Raw genomic sequence first — 17024 nt, forward strand, 5'->3', positions numbered from 1 at the left:
AAATGCAGACAATTGTAATTGAATAACAATAAAAATTTTTTAAATTTTAAAAAAAGGTATCATACACCATGGTCAAGTGGGATTTATTCCTAGGATGCAAGGACAATTCAATATATTTAAATCAATAAATGTGATATACCACATTAATAAAATAAAAGAAAAATCACATGATCATCTCAATAGATGCAGAGAAAGCATTTGACAAAATTCAAAGTCTTTTCACATTAAAAAAAGCTGTCAACAAATTGGGCATACAAAGAACATATCTCAACGTGACAAAGACCATGTAACGTGCCCGTAGCTGACATCATACTCAGTGGTGAGAAGTTGAAATTTCCCTCTTTCAAGACAAGATTACTCACTCTCACCATTCTTACTCAACATAGTACTGTAAGTCCTATCCAGACCAATTAGGCAAGAAAAAGAAATAAAAGCACCCAAAAGGAAGAAGTAAAATTGTCTCTGCTTGGTGATCTTGTACATAGAAAATTCTGAGGACTACACCAAAAAGCTGTTATAACTAATAATCCAATTCAGCAAAGTTTTGGGATACAGAATCAACTTACAAAAATCTTTTGTGTTTTTATAAACTAACAATGAACTATTTGAAAAAGATGAAGAATCCCATTCACCATAGTATTAAATATAATAAGATATTTAGGAACAAATTTAACCAAGGAAGTGTAAATCATCTGTACACTAAAAATGATAAAATAAATTGAAAAAGACACAAATAAATGGAAAGATACTCCATGTTCATGAATCAGAAGAGTTAATAATGTTAAAATGTCCATACTACCCATAGCCATCTACATATTCAATGCAATTTCTATCAAAATTTCAATATTTTTCACAGAAATAGAAAAACACAATTTTAAAATGCATAAGGAACCACAAAGGACCCTAAATAACCAGAGCAATCTTGAGAAAGAAGAACAAAACTGGAGGTATCACACTCTCTGATTTCAAACTATATTATGAACTCACAGTAATCAAAACAGTATGGTACTGGCATAAAAACAGACATATAGACCAATGGAACAGAATGGAGAGCCCAGAAATAAAATGTGTGTACATGGTCAACTAATACTCAGTAAAGCAGCCAAGAATACTAGGCTGGGGAAAAGGAAATTCTCTTCAATAAATGATGTTGCAAAAACTGGATATTCACATGCAAAACAATGAATTTGTATTCCTGTCTTAAACCAATCACAAAAGTTAATAGATTAAGGACTTAAACCTAAGACCTGAGACCATAAACCTTCTAGAAGAAAATATCAGGGAGAAAAGCTCCTTGACATTGATCTTGGCAACAATTTTTTTTGGATATGACAACAAAAACACAAGCAACAAAAGCAAAAATCAACCGTAGGACTATAGCAAATTAAAAAGCTCCTGCACAGCAAAATAAACAATTAAAATGAAAAGACGACCTACAAAATGGGTAAAAATACCTGCAAGCCACATATCTGCTAAAGGGTTAATATTCAAAATGTATAAAAAACATATATGGCTCAACAGCAAACAAAAATCAAAATAGCTGATGGACAAAGAGTTTGACATTTCCCCAAACAAGACACGCAAATGGCCAGCACATACATAAAAGATGCTCAACATGACTGATTACCAAAGAACTGCAAATGAAAACTGCAGTGAGATATCACTTCTGACCTGTTAAATGGTTGTTATGAAAAAAAGTGACAGGATCAAGCAAGAAAAAAAACCCCTCATAGACACAGACAAATTATGGTGATTGTCAGAAAAAAGGGGGGATGGAGGGAGAAGACAGAAGAAGGTAAAGGGGGAATAAATGGTGATGGAAGGAGACTTGACTTTGGGTGGTAAACACAATGCAATACACAGATGGTGTGTTATAGAATTGTACCCTTGAAACCTATATACTTTTGTTAACTTGTGTCTCTCCAATAAATTCCATAAAAAAATTTTTAAAGGCAAGAGATAGCAAATGCTGGAAGGGTGTGAAGAAAAGGGAACCCTGGAGCACTCTTGGAGGAAATGAAAGTTGGGATAGCTACTGTGGAAAACAGTATGGAAGTTATCCAAAAAATGAGAAGTACAACTGCTTTATGATTCAGTAATCACATTGCTGAGTATACACAAAGGAAATGAAAAGATCTCAAGGAGATATCTGCACACCCATCTGCATTGCAGCACTATGCACAAGAGCCAAGAGACGGAAACAACCTGAGTGTCCTCAAGAAATGAATGGGTAAAGAAGATGTGGTACTTAAATATACAAACACCATGCAATATTGTTCAGCCATTAAAAAATAGGACATTTTTCCATGAGACAACATGAATGGGACTGGACAACCATCCCTTATTTATTCATTAGAAATAAGTGAGACAGAGAATGACATATACTGTCTCATCTCACGTATATGTGGAATCTAAAAACTGTGAACTCCTAGAAACAGAGTAGAAGGGTGGTTGCCAGAGGCTGAGGGGTGGGGATGGTTGCCAAGGATAAAAACTTCCAGTTACAATGAACAAGTTCCAGAGATCTACAGTAGAGCATGGTGACTATAGTTAACAATACTGTATTTTATACTCAAAGGTTGCTATGAGGGCAGAGCTTTTACTTTCTCACCATAACAACAATAACAAAACAGTAATTAGTGAGATAAAGGATGTGTTAACTAACCTTACTGTGGTAAACATTTCACAGTATATAGGCTTATCCAATAATCACCTTTTTCACCCTAAACTTATGCCATGTTATGTGTCAATTATATCTCAATAAAACTGGGGAAATTAAAAAGGAAGAAATAAACTGAAAGTCTCTGATAATTAAAGAAATTGTATTAGTAACATGGTAGACTGAATTATTTGTTCAAAATATTTGCCGCATCTATTTACCAAGCCCTCCTAGTAGGAGGAACACATTTTCCCCCATTATTTTGAACAAATAATCAAGTGAAAGTCTGCTTTCTCGTCCAAGTGTCTATAATGAGATCCTCTTACAGCACTTTAAGATGCCTCAAATCCAAATCTTAGCCTCAGAACACTCTAGTTTTCTTCTCCCACTAGCAGCTATTGTCCTAAGCATGGCAATCATCATTGAATGGGTATTTTCACGGAGAAAAATATCTCTGTCTCCAGAAAGCCACTAACTCTCAGGCAAATGCTTAAATATTTCTCTCCTTCGCTGCCATCCTCAGCACTGATGGTACCAGCTCAAATCACTATTACAGTGCTTCTCCTCTTACAATAGTTAATTCCCTAGCAATTCACAATATAGCTTTTTTTTTCGTCAGTTGGGCAGCTGTGTGCCACACCCTGCCATTAATTTTTATGAGTCGTGGATGTTGGTTTTCCATTTGCTCTTACACATGGTTTTCTAATGCTGACACTGGTTTTCTCGTGCTGGTTAGTTTATTTTCCTTATTTGTTAGAAGCAGGTCAAAAATCATTCAAGGGGAAAAAGAATAGAAGGCTATAATTTCAGTCAGAGTCACATACGAGTAAAAAGAAAGGTTTGAAATCAAAGGCACACACTCCATTTTTCCTTAACATTTACTTCCCAAATCAAAGCCAGAACTCGGATCACCGGGATTCAGCCCATCTCCAATGAAGGAGGCAAAGTTCCACGACGAAGCTGGAGCAGAGCCAGAAAGCATCTTATGGTCTTGAGTAGAAAGAAACGTATGGTGGCAAACAGCAGTCGGTGCCAAGCATCTGCTATTACTGTAAAAAGGCAAGTGAAGGCTGCTGCCAGGGCCTGAGCAAGCCAGAGAACCTCGCCGCCTGAGCCCACAGAGGACGCTGGTGGAGTGCAACTTCCATACGGCGCCGGCCACGCCACTAACACATGGACTGATTACGCAGCTTCAGCAATAATTAACTTTTTGGTCAATGTTTTGTCTGGTCAGAGATGGAAAAACTGTATTTTTAACAATCACATGAGTGTATATTCTTGGTCTTGAAATGGAGAGGAAAGTAGAAATCCCTAAAACTAGAGATCCCATGTATTTTAAACAAAGCTAATATCCCGGAATAACCTTCTGCTGCGGAGAAGCTATGCAGCTTGTATCTTTCTATCACCTTTATGAAGATTTCTCTCATCGCTTTATTCTTTAGGCCCTACCCTTTCCGTTACTGCAAGGCAATCAAAAATATCCAGCACACAAACACTGGTAGTTGTATTCAGATCCCATCTAGCCAAACATCTAAAATTGAAAGTGTCTCCCTGATTAGGGGAAGAACTGAGGAGTATCCGTGAACTTATAAAAGCATCCAAGGGTACTTGGCCATTTTGACTTATGGACTCCAAAGTTCAGAGGAAGAAGGCTTCTAATCTCCTAGTTTCCTCAACTTACAAATAAGTAAGATGATGCTATAGTGGGTATCTGTGGTACTTGCTTGCCCCACATCCCTTTACTGTTCTGGTGACAGACTCCACTTTCCCAGGGATTGAACCATGGCACCTTGCACCCTCTTCCTGCCCTCACCAAGGGATGGGCATATTAAGCCAAGTACGCCAATCAAGTGCTTTCCCTACGTCGGAGTCAAGTCCCCTCTATGGCAGAGTCCCAGTGGGACAGTTTATCAGTTCCAGGCTCAAAGATCCCTGGAGCCACTTACTTCGCCAACCTGGTTGCTCACATTTTCCTTTGATTCTGTGAACCCACATTTCTTTCCAAGAAATCCACCCTACCTCTCCCTCAACTTAAATTTTGCTTAAGTTAGCCAGAGTTGCTTTTGGTTTCTATAACCAAAGAAACTGATACAGAGGCCCTGTCAAAGGTAGGGAAGAAAAATCTCACTGTTCACCTCTGACCATGCTGTATGCAGCACAAAGCTGGTTTTATAAGAAGGCAGAGCAGGTGGCCAGCATGCAGAGTAAATAACACCCTCATACAGCCAAAAATTATGCTTTTAACTAAGTAACCTTACCCCAAATGCCACCAATTTAGAATTAAGGGTGGTCCTCTTAAAATGAGCCTGTGACTTATTCATCAGCCAATCAAATTGATTGCTTATTCTAATATCCAACAAGGCTTTGCTAGATCGAAACATGAGTGGAAAGGGGAACGAGGAGAACAGAATGGAGGGTGGACACTACAGTGGGCGGTCTGGGACAGCCAGAGGTCTCATGAGGACCCTGGTGCAAGCAGGAGCACCACCCTGTGTCCCGGGGGCAGGGGACAGTCCACCCTGCCTTAGGAGCTTATTGGATCTTGCTGAGAAGCTTGCAGCCCCACAGGTGGGGTGCCCTCTCTCCAGTCCTACTACCTCTTTTTCCTCAAACCTACCTTCCCTACAGGGGACCATGATCAACTTTAAATACAAATTTGGCCATCACTCACCTGCTTTATCAGATTCTCTGCCTCAGCTACAGGGTGAAACCCCAGTTCCTCAGCATGGCTTAGAAGGCCTTTCATGATCCCACTTTTCAACCTGTTGTCGCTGCGCCATATTCATTCACATTCCAGCTATACCTAACCACTTGTCTTTTCCTACACCTGTTGCACTCACCCTGCCTTCGTGCCTCTGTGCGTGCTTCCCTTCCATCCGGAATGCCACTCCTTACATCTCACTGGCTTCACACTATTCCCAGCATAAACACAGGTATCACCATTACCAGCAGGACCTTAAGTTAGAGCTGGGTATCTCTTTTCTGTTCTCCTATATTATCCTTGGAATTTAACTTTTAACTAAACGCGAAAGACTTTAATGGTCCTTTTTGTCTTCAGAGCTGAGGACTGTGTCATTTATCTGTGAACCCTCGGCGCCCAGGATATATTGGGATCTCAATAAATGTTGTTAGCTAATGAAACTTAATGTTCGAAACTGAATTTAATTTCCCCCTTTTTCTTTAATATATCTCTTCTTCACCATTAGTCTTTATAAATAATAGCATTATTCATCCCTCAACTATGCAGAAGATTTAATCATATTTAACTCTTCCCTGTGCCTTGTCCCTCTCTACCTTTAGCATTCTGCATGCTCAGTGGGCCAACACCCTAACCAAAGAATTACAAACATTTATAGCCCATAAGGAGAAACCATTCTCTTCTTTCCTTCTTCCATATGAGTTTACGAGAGACCACGGGTCCACATTACCCACAGCAATGCCCTTGTCATTCAAGTTTTCTGATTTGAACTTTGGCTCATTAAAAATAGTAGTAAGTTATTCTGTTGTCCATTTGCTGAGGGAATCAAATCCTCTGGGTTTAGTGATAAAAGCTTTAAATGGCACCACATATCTCTAAGATAGGAACATCCGTTGCAATAAAATTATCACCTCAACCCAGGAAGAAGGGACAAGACCTAAATTGGAGCTGGTGGGATTAGCATGGGGGAAGGCGGGAGCAGCTGGTAGACACTCTACCTTGAGCACACAGCATTCAGAGTTTAAGATTAGCTTGTCAGAGACCTTCCTTAAAACCACAAGCTCCTTTCACTCTTTTCAACAGCTGAGGCTTCCAGCTGAGAGACAGAATACTTGCCTATCTTAGAATATTTCCCTGCCCTGTGATTGATATGTTCGCCACTGCAGTTGGGATGGAGGGGGGAGGGGCGGGGGGAGTACTCATACATCACCAGAAGAAATGTGAATTGCTGCAGTCTTTTTTGGACAGCAATCTGGCGATTTCTTTTAAAACTAGAAGTACACATACCCTTTGACCCAGCAATCCAACTCCTAGGAATCTCTCCCGCAGAAATAAAGGCACGAGTATGTGGGGAAATAACAGGGCCAATATTCACTGAGCACACACCCACACAACGTCCCAGCCAGTGTCCATTCTGATTGGTCTGTACCTGTGCCATACCGGTTGTTAAATATTTTTAATGCCACCTCTGGATATATAAATAAAATTTTACATAAGTGAGATTTTAAAAATTATGAGCCCCTTTTTTCCTCTACAAACTGCGTGTGTGTGCATGCGCCTTGCTTTCTTCCACCCCCTCTCCATCCCCATCTCTCCAAGTAATCAATGTTCTTTAGATTTTTGACCTCATATAATTCATATATAAATATATGCACTTATGTACATAGATTGGGGAGACTCAGTTCATAAAAATATTTGACCATATTATATATTTTCTTCTGCATCTTGCTTTTCTCTGTGGCTTTAGAAATCCTTCCAGTTAAACTAGAGACTCTTAACTCATTCTTATTAATTTCCACATAATATTTACATCTGCATGTATCACAGTATGGTCAGCCACTCTCAGATGGATAGACATTTGCTCTGTTTGCTTTTCCCTCTATTACAAAGAGAACTGCGATAGCCATCCTTGTGTCATCAGTCTGCAGGGAGATGTTTCCACCACTGAGGCAGAGCATATGTTCATATTTTTACCAGCCCTTCGAGTTTTCATTCCTCTGAAATGCTTTTTCCCGTTTTTATTGGGTTGTCTTTTTAGAACGGGTATGGAAGAACTTCGTGTATTTAAATATTGTTTCTCTCTCATGTGTGTTGCAGATTACGTCATTCTCACTCTCTTGTTTTCCTTTACCTTGCTTGGGTATCTCATACCCTACAAACATTCTTTGTTGTTATGTAACCAAAAATCAGTCTTTCCTTTTATGGCTTCTAGCTTTTCTATCTTGGTTTAGAAGTTCTCACCCCAAACCTAGATGTTATATATGCTCTCCACAACTTTCTTCTAAGAGTTTTGAATTCATTTTGAAAATTACATCCGTAGAGTAAAGAAGTGTTTGACCTTATTTTTCTTCTAAATGAATGAGGAGAGAGAGGGAGGGAAGGAAGAAACAGAAAAACATTTCTAGAAATGTTTTTCTTCAGTTGCACTAATATTTTTAAGCTATTCCTATGCAATTATCTTTTCAGAATATCCATTTATTCATTATTTTGGAAAAACTGACATTTGTATGTCTTCAGTTTTTTTCACCCAGGAATATGCTATGCCATTCCATTTTTTAAAGTCATGGATCCGCAAGCTACAGCCCATTGGCCAAATCTAGCCATGCCTAGTCATTCATGCATTGTCTCTAGCTGCTTTCATGCTCCGACTGCTGCGGAGCAGAGGCAGAGTTGGAGATTTGCTATGGAGACAAGTGCCACCAAGCCCCAAACGATCACTATTTGGACTTTTACAGAAAAAGTTTGCAGATACCTGGTTTAAATTATAATTTATGTTCTTGAGTAAAATTTTATAGTTTTACACATAAGTGCCTTTCTTGTTAAATTTATTTCTAGGTATTTTCTAACCTTGGTTATAATGGAGTTATTTCAATAGCATATTTTCCCCAATTCTATTTCTGACTAATTACTGCTATACATAGAATAGAATAACACAAATTATGGTTTTTGTTTTATGTGCCAGGTCTCGCCCTAAGCACTTTTTACACCTTACAACTCATTGAATCCCCCCAGCAGATGCAAGTGGCAGCCTTCCATAGACCTCGCGGTTCCTCTCGTGGTCCCTGGTTAGACTTCTCTCGTCCTCCAGTCTTCCCCGGTCATCTCTCCAGCTTCTCCCACAATTCTGTAAGATCTTATATCATGCCACTCAGTGCGGGGCTGTTTTCCTGCTCAAATTCTGACTGCTGCACATTTTCTCTTCTTTCTGAGCTCTTCCTGCTTTGCCTTCTTCCTCCTTTCCCAAATTCTCAAGTTGAATACGTAGCGCATGGGTTTGCAATGCTTCTTGTTTTCTAAGAAATATATTAAAGTTACACCTTTCCATATGAGAGTTACTTTAGCATTTCACACAAATTTTGACATGTAATCTGTTAATTTGTTAAGTTCTAAATATCTTTCAATTTCCCTTATGATTCTATTCTTAACTCTAGGGTTATATATTAATAGTGGATGAATATAGTTTATATGATGCTGATAACCATTTATATCTTTTAAATAATTACTGGTTTGCTCATGTTCTCTATTTCTTCTTGTACAAATTTCAACATTTCTATTTTTCCAGAAATGATTTCATTTAATCCATATTACTAAATTCATTAACATAAAATTATTAGTATGGCATAATGGTACAGAGCCGTTTTACAGTTGAGTGAATTCATTTACTTAGCTTTTGTGCATCTTAGTTTCTTGAATTGTAAAGTAGAAATAATAATGGATTCATTTCATAGGATTTGGGGGGGATTCAAATTACTTAGAGCTGTTCTTCACACATTCTAAGCACTTAACTGTTAGTAATTTTTTTAATTTTATTTATTTATTTTTAGAGAGAGGGGAAGAGAAGGAGGAAGGGAAACATCTGTCGGTTGTGAATTGACACCCAACCAAGTAAACCACACTGGTCAGGGCCTTAACTGTTAGTTATTATGCTCACTTTACCATCATTACTTACTCTTTGGGATGTATTGAGGCTTCCTATGTACATAGTCAAGTTTTGTAAATATTCTATGAGTGCACCAAAATGGGTATTCAGCGCTGCTTGGAGTTCTGTAAATAACAAATAGTTTGAGCATATTAATTGTATCACTCAGGGCTTCCATATCTTGGGTATTTTTTTCCTACCTCACTCCAAAAGAATTGTGTAATAAGTCTAAAACTATAACAATTGATTCATATATTTCTCCCAATTGTTGCATTATATATTTTGAGGTTATAGTATGAGATATAAATATTCATAATTATTATATCTTCTTTTATTATTATTTTTATTAGAATGTGACTTCTTTCATCATTGTAATTTTTTCACTGTTCATCACTTATGAAGATGGAGAACACTTTCTTCTTTTGATTAATACTCCTCTGTTATTTCTTATTCTTGTTTTATTTTGTTTTTCAGTTTCTATATCTTTTTAAGTTCTATCTTTTGGACATTGAGTGATTTTTTTTTGAGATTTTCAATTCAAACTAAGAGTCTCTATCTTTTAATCATTGAGTTTAGCCTGTTGAATATATAAATTCATTGCAATTACTATTCTAGTACCACTATCTCATTTTACATATTCTATATCCCAGACTTGGTCTTGTTCTTTCTCTTCATTGCTTTCTAATGAAGTGAACGTTTGTTTTCCTAATGATTTAAACTTTATTACATTCTGTTTACTTTTGCAGAGATCGTCTTCAACCCTAGATTCTAATGTAATGTTCCTCAAATTTATCACTCTCTGTATCTCCTTCTCAATAAGGCGGTAGCTCAGCACACGCTCATATTTCTGTGACTTTTGCCCCCCTCCCCCCCATGAGGTCAGTACCGTCTAGAATTTCACTTCTGGGTTACATTACAAACATCCGGGCCCGGGCCTTAAGAAGTGGGCATGCCTCTTCTAGGTTTCATTTCCCCTTTGTACCAGAGGGAAACTGTGGAATCTCAGCGGAGACCATGTAATGATGGTGCCCTGGAAATGGCAGAGCAACAGGATGAAATGAAATAAAGTCCCTGATATAAATAGCATGTATTATATATATGTGTATATGTGTAGTATCTGTGTATTGTGTATATGTGTATATTGATTTATTTATCATATATAATACATAGAATAATCAGTTCCCAAAATATGGTCTTATAATCTCCAGGAGTTCCTAGGAGCCTCTTAAGAAGACCACAGGTAAAAACTGTTTTCATGATAACACTAAGACATTATTTGCATTTTCCATTTTGTTGGCATTTGCACTAATGTGCAAAAGAAATGGTGAGTGAACTTGTCTGGCACAAATCAAGGCAGAGCACTGAGCTCTGCTGGTAGTCACATTCCCTGACAGCTCACCTGCAATAAAACAAAAACGCTTGTTTCACTTACCAATATCCTGATGGAGCAGCAGAAACAATTAATTTTAAAAAACTTAACCCATGAGCACATCTTTTCAATATTCTGCGTGACAAAATGCACAAAAATATTTCTGCTACCTGTGAAGGTGAGACGATTGCCTGGAGGAACATCACCTGTGTGGTTGAGATGGGAGCTGAGCTAGCACACACACTCATACACACCCAGGAAAAGAATTGACAACGTTTCCTGCTAAAGATAAAATACAACTTTTAAACAAAAATAGAATTTTGAGCTGGATCCCCTTCTTAATCCTTAAGGATTTTCTGATGAAATCATGGATGATAGTAATGGATCTAGTTTTCTGACAATGTAAAATGATTTTGTCAACATCTGGAAGACCTGCACCTTAATGAACCAATATTTTCCAGATTAATAATGCGCGACATTACAAAACCATACCTGGATGAAAGGTCCTTCAAAATACACAAGAAGGGATCAGTGGATGTTAGTGTAACTGAGTATGAAAGGTTTATTGATACAGTTCAGATTCCACATTGCAACTAACATTTAAGAACATGCCACTTGTCAAGTTTTGATACAGTAGTAAAAAAGAATATCCACAATCATCTGAAAAGGCTGTTAACACTCTTCCTTTGCCAGCTACGTATGAGGCTGTATGTATGAGGCTGGATTTTTCTCCCATACCTCGACTAAAATCAACACATTACAGATTTACTGCAGAAGCACAATATGAGAATACATTTTTCTTCTACTAAGCCAGATATTAAAACGACTTGGAAAATGCAGAACACTGTCATTCTTTGCTATGTTTTGTTTTTTAAAATATATGTATTTTTATAAAATATTTGTTAACAAGTAATGAGTTACTATTTAAAATAAATTAATGAATATTTTTAATTATCTGTTTTAATGACTGATATGATAAATATAGAAATATTATTACCCACATGTTCTAATATATAGCTATATATGCCCACATATAACCAGTTTGTTCTAAGTCTTATACACAAAAGCTATTTGGGGACCATAGTAATACTTAAGAATGTAAAGGGGCACTGACACCAAAAAGTTGGAGAATCACCAACATATACGGAGATATGCTCTCATCTCAAATTCCTGGATGCAACACTGTCTGTTAAATTGAATTGTGTGTGTGTGCAATGATGTGATTGGAGTCTTCTGTGTCCTTGGTAATTTTTGACAACTAGATTCATCAGTTGTAAAATAAGGTAGAAATATATATCACTACAAGTTTAAGTTTTCAAAATGTTCTTGTATTTTAGCCCTGGCTGGTGTAGCTCAGTGGATTGAGTGCAGACTGCAAACAAAACAAAATTGTCTTGTATTTTATTTTGCTTTGCATATTTAGCCCCTACCTGGTTTAATGCACATGGATTTTTTAAATTGTTATACACGCTCAAAAACTGCACTTTTTAACATTATGTATGTCTCTTCTTATCCTGTTGCTTTTAACTTATCGTGTATGCTATTAATAGTGTCACTCATGCTTCTTTTTATTTTCATGTACCTCATGTCTTTACTCTTTCATTTTAAAACTTCTTTATTACTTTAAGTTGTTTGTTACAAAACCTATAACTTGTAATAGGTTTTGTTTATTTTTTTTAATTTTTATTGTTATTCAGTTACAATTGTCTGCATTTTCTCCCCATCCCTGCACCCCACCCCAGCCAATCCCACCTCCCTCCCCCATCTCTACCCTCCCCCTTGATTTTGTCCATGTGTCCTTTATAGTAGCTCCTGTAAACCCCTCTGCCCACTATGCCCTCCCCACTCCCCTCTGGCTATTGTTACATTTTCTTAATTTCAATGTCTCTGGTTATAGTTTGTTTGCTTTTTTCTCTTGTTATTTTTTTTCTTAACCTAAACATCTCTTTTTTTAAATCAATTTTAAAGAAAGAGAGGAAGGGAAAGGGGGAGAGAGGGGGAAGAGAGAGAGAAAGACAGATAGACAGACATAGAGTTCTTGTCCCACTTATTCCTGCATTTATTAGCCGTTTCCTGTATGTGCCCTGACCGGGGATCAGACCTGCAACTTTGACACATCCGGCTGATACTCTAACCAACTGAGCCACCCATCCAGGGCAGATTGCCTCTATCTTTTAATAAAGAGATTCAGTCTGTTTCTATTTAGTGAAACAACTAATATATTGACTTTAAGCTTTTCATAGTACTTTATGTAAGCCATTTATTTTATTTCATGGTTTTATCTTTTTATTTATTTATTGTTGTTCAAGTGCAGTTGTCTCCATTTTCCCACCACCACTTTCCCCTGCCCCACCCACCCCAACCTCCCACCCTCAATCCTACCCCCCTTTGGTTTGTCCATGTGTCCTTTATACATGTTTCTTGATGACCCTTCCCCTTCTTTCTCCCATTATCCCCTCCCCTCTTCCCTCTGGTTACTGTCAGTTTGTTCTTTATTTCAATACACTAGACATATTTTGCCTGCTTGTTTGTTTTGTTGATTAGGTTGCACTTATAGATGGGAGCATTTGTATTTGCCTTTCACCTCCTGGCTTATTTCATTTAGCATAATAATTTCCAGATCCATCCATGCTGTCACAAAGGGAAGGAGCTCCTTCTTTCTCTCTGCTGTGTAGTATTCTATTGTGTAAATGTACCATAGTTTTTTGATCCACTCATTTACTGATGGGCACTTAGGTTGCTTCCAGCACTTGGCTTTTGTAAATTGTGTGGCTAGGCACGTGGTAAGTTGTATATAGACAATATATCAGGTAGTGCTCACAAGCATATGAGATAAGATGCTATGTTATCCTCCATAACATAAGAATGGCCTTTCCATGCTGGCCAATAGCGATCTGGCCAGTTCATGGCATCACCTTTGCTTTTCTGCTGGACTATAATTCTTTTTCATTTTGTTAAAACTGCATAATTATGAGGCAATTTAAATAGTATTCCCAAAATAGTTAAAAAGTAATCTTAGAGCTGCAGAATTTATAATCACACAATCATGCTACCTAAGAGATCATCAGGTCCTAACACCTGATGATATAGATGGAGTTCTGAGGCCCCAGGGAGAGACTTGGGGCAGACCCGGCTGCCGCCCCACTAGAGTGATTTCATTTGGCTTAGTAGTTAACAGTTTGTCCTTGGGACTCTAGGGAACTGTTCTTGGACCCTGGAGCCCTTGCCTTTTACAGAGAGCCAGAGGAGACTGATTACGTTCCTCACTACCCAGTCCCCCAACCCAACCCAGGACAGCCAAGAACCACCTGCTATGAGGGTATAAAATGCAGGGGCAAAGCCTCTAGGCAAACTCTTCAGTGAGGTTCAACCCCAGATTCCTGGGGGTCAGGCTGAGACAGGGACTTCTCCTGACTTTAGATCCATGCTTGGCTTTTCCCCTTTTCCTATCCTGCTCTTCCAACTCCTTTCTGGCCTTATCCAAGGAGCACCATTGTAATATGTCACTTGTACCTGAATACATGTCTCAGAGTTTGCTTCTGGGGAACCCACCTGGGACAGGAATGGCTGTATCCATGGTTACACCTCCACTCACAGACAGAACCAGGACAGAAGTGTATGCATTCTGCCTCAAAAGTGAGTACATTTTTCATCTTACCACAGCGATTCCCTAAAATTCAGCTGCAAGAAGGAATGCTCAGGTTGCCCAGTGACAGTTTCATATCTACCCAGACCTCCTTCCTTTAGGAAATTAAGAGACAAATTTGCAGTTCATATTCACTAACCTTACGGTGCCTGGGGCATGTCTGTTACCGACTTTTTCTCTGCCCCCGCTTGGCATTGCACACTGTCTCTCCATCTTTGGATACGTAGTTTGTCGGCTCTCCCAAAACCAAAGTGGAGCAGGATTAAAGAGACGCAGAAGAGGACACCAGTCCACTCTGTATCAAGAGCACAGAGCAATTCTACTTAAAGAAAACTGTTCTGCATATACTGGTGTAAGAGTGTTACACACTTTTTCTTCCCCATCCTATACTAAGTTTTCCACTGGTCATTTAAAAATAATTTATGGTAATAACTGTATTCTTTCAAAAAGTACCTCCACAGGTTTCCTGTGTGACAATAATTCAACTCCAGAGACTGGCTGTGTTTAAGTTATCGCAATACGAGTTTTCCACGGTTCATTTTTTAAGATTGTCTCCTGCATCGTTACTATGGTTAATGTTTTCAACTGCTGTTACACTTACTGCAATTTGTACTCATTAGGCAAAAATTTCTAGAAAATATTCCCAACATTTCTATAATATTGGCCATAACAAATAAAAAGGACTTTCATCCTAAACCATTAAGAGATCTGCACTTTCTTTCAAATTGTAAGTCAATTGCCAGAGGCCTCTTTTCAAAGGTAAAAAACACTTGACCATTAAATATATTGCTTTGTTTGATACTTACCATTTACTAGGAGGCACTTCAGATAATAATAACAACACACACTTACTTATTTGGCACTTACTGTAAACAACATAGTAATTTAAGCACTTTACATATATTAACTCATTCAATTTTCACAATGTCCCTATGGGATAGGTGCTATCATTATCTCCGTTGAGACCCAATGAGTTTAAAGAACTTGTCTCCTTCTTTTCCTTTTGTATGAGGATGGTGAGAAGCACCAAGTAGGAGAGTCACAGTGAACGTAAATGGTTTTGGGTTAGGGTCATACAAAAACACATTGGAATTGTCACCATGGGATTCATGGCTTCTGGTTCACAAATCCACACTTAATACTTCTGTCCTCTCTGTATATACCCTTTTTAAAAAGATTTTATTTATTTATTTTTTTTTTAGAGAGAGGGGAAGGGAAGGAGAAAGAGAGGGAGAGAAACATAGATGCGAGAGAGAAATGTCAATTGGTTGCCTCTTGTGCACACCCCAACCAGGAACCAAGCCTACAACCCAGGCATGTGCCTTGACTGAGAATTGAACTGGCGATGCTTCACTTTGCTAGATGATGCCCAAGCACATAAGCCACTCAGGTGGCTGTATACCCTTATGAGGTTAGGAGTAGCTCCATATGTCTTCTGTGTTTGTCCCTGAGAGAACTCACAGGAAAGAGACAGTGGCCAAAGGCAGGATTTAGTTTTAAGACCCTTAGCCAAAATGTTTGTTGAATAAATTAAATTTGCAATGTATTTACAGAAATCAGAAACAAAAGATGGTGGGCAAACATAAGCAATAGTAAACACTACAATAAGAGAGGATCATTCAGTCGAAGACCATCATCGGTAAAACACTTTGTCTGTCTCTCTCTCTATCTGTCTAGCCATCCATCTATGACCCTGTGTTGGGAAAGAACAAAGTAAGCAAACAGCCATAGTTCTTGTCTTTTAGGGAATTAGCAAAATAAAAAAATGCATAAACATCAGTATAATACATGAAAACTAAGCAAACATTGGATGCAAAGAGGAACTAACTAGTGTGTATTATATTTCTATTGAGCCTGCACTTTGCTTCCAGTAGAATGAAGGCATCCTTCCCTTACTACATGTTCAAGTGGAAATCAAGTTGGTTGTTGACATACTCTGTCACTTGGACGCATATCTTTAAAATGCTATCACTCCAGACCAGTGTTCAGCAAGAGTACTTTGTTGCCCTATTGAACCCTACAGGTCACATGAGACCTTCAGGAATGCAAACATATGGATGTCCTCACTCCTCTGCACACTCGTGGAGGGTGACACCATGAAAGTCATATAAGCTTCTTGTGTATGGCTCACAGAGTTGCTCTCTTTGTGGAGTGTAACTCAGGAGTTGCTTGGAAGAAAAAATGGAAAAATGAATCAGTCCAGGCAATGGGAAAGTGAAGGGATGGAAGAGTTAAAAGCAGGATTAGGATGGTGAAGGGTAGTTGGAAGATTTGCCTAAAATTAGCTAAGAGAAAGGATGGGAGAAGAGGAGATTACAGATCAGGGGTACTCTAACATGACACCTTGAAAGAGAGCATAAAGAGTTAAAATTTGTGCTGGCTTAGGCAGCACATACACTAAAACTGGAACGATACAGAGAAGATTCGCATGGCCCCTGTGCAAGGACAGCACGCAGATTCTGAAACGTTCCGTATTTTTTCAGAACTGTTTGAGCTTGGTCAAAAAATGAAAGACAAATGAAAGAGACCCAAAATGAAATAAAGCAAAATATTCAGGGAACCAAAAAGTGACAAGAAGGAAACCAGGATTCAAAGCAACGATTTGGAACAAAAGGAAGAAATAAACATCCAACTGGATCAGAACAAAGAAACAAGAATCCAAAAAAATGAAGAGAGGCTGAGGATTCTCTGGGATAACCTGAAACGTTCCAATATTCGAATTATAAGGGAGCC

General features: G+C 38.3%; 1 non-coding gene across 1 annotated transcript; it reads left to right on the forward strand.

Annotated features, from left to right (window-relative positions):
• The first annotated feature begins 16664 nt into the window (after nucleotides 1-16664).
• Nucleotides 16665-16770, forward strand: LOC112314099 (U6 spliceosomal RNA). Its single transcript, XR_002975767.2, has one exon. It is a non-coding gene; the product is annotated as a U6 spliceosomal RNA (small nuclear RNA).
• Nucleotides 16771-17024: the final 254 nt, after the last annotated feature.

The sequence above is a fragment of the Desmodus rotundus genome, chromosome 12 (genome assembly GCF_022682495.2).
Source record: "Desmodus rotundus isolate HL8 chromosome 12, HLdesRot8A.1, whole genome shotgun sequence".
Lineage (NCBI taxonomy): Eukaryota > Metazoa > Chordata > Mammalia > Chiroptera > Phyllostomidae > Desmodus > Desmodus rotundus.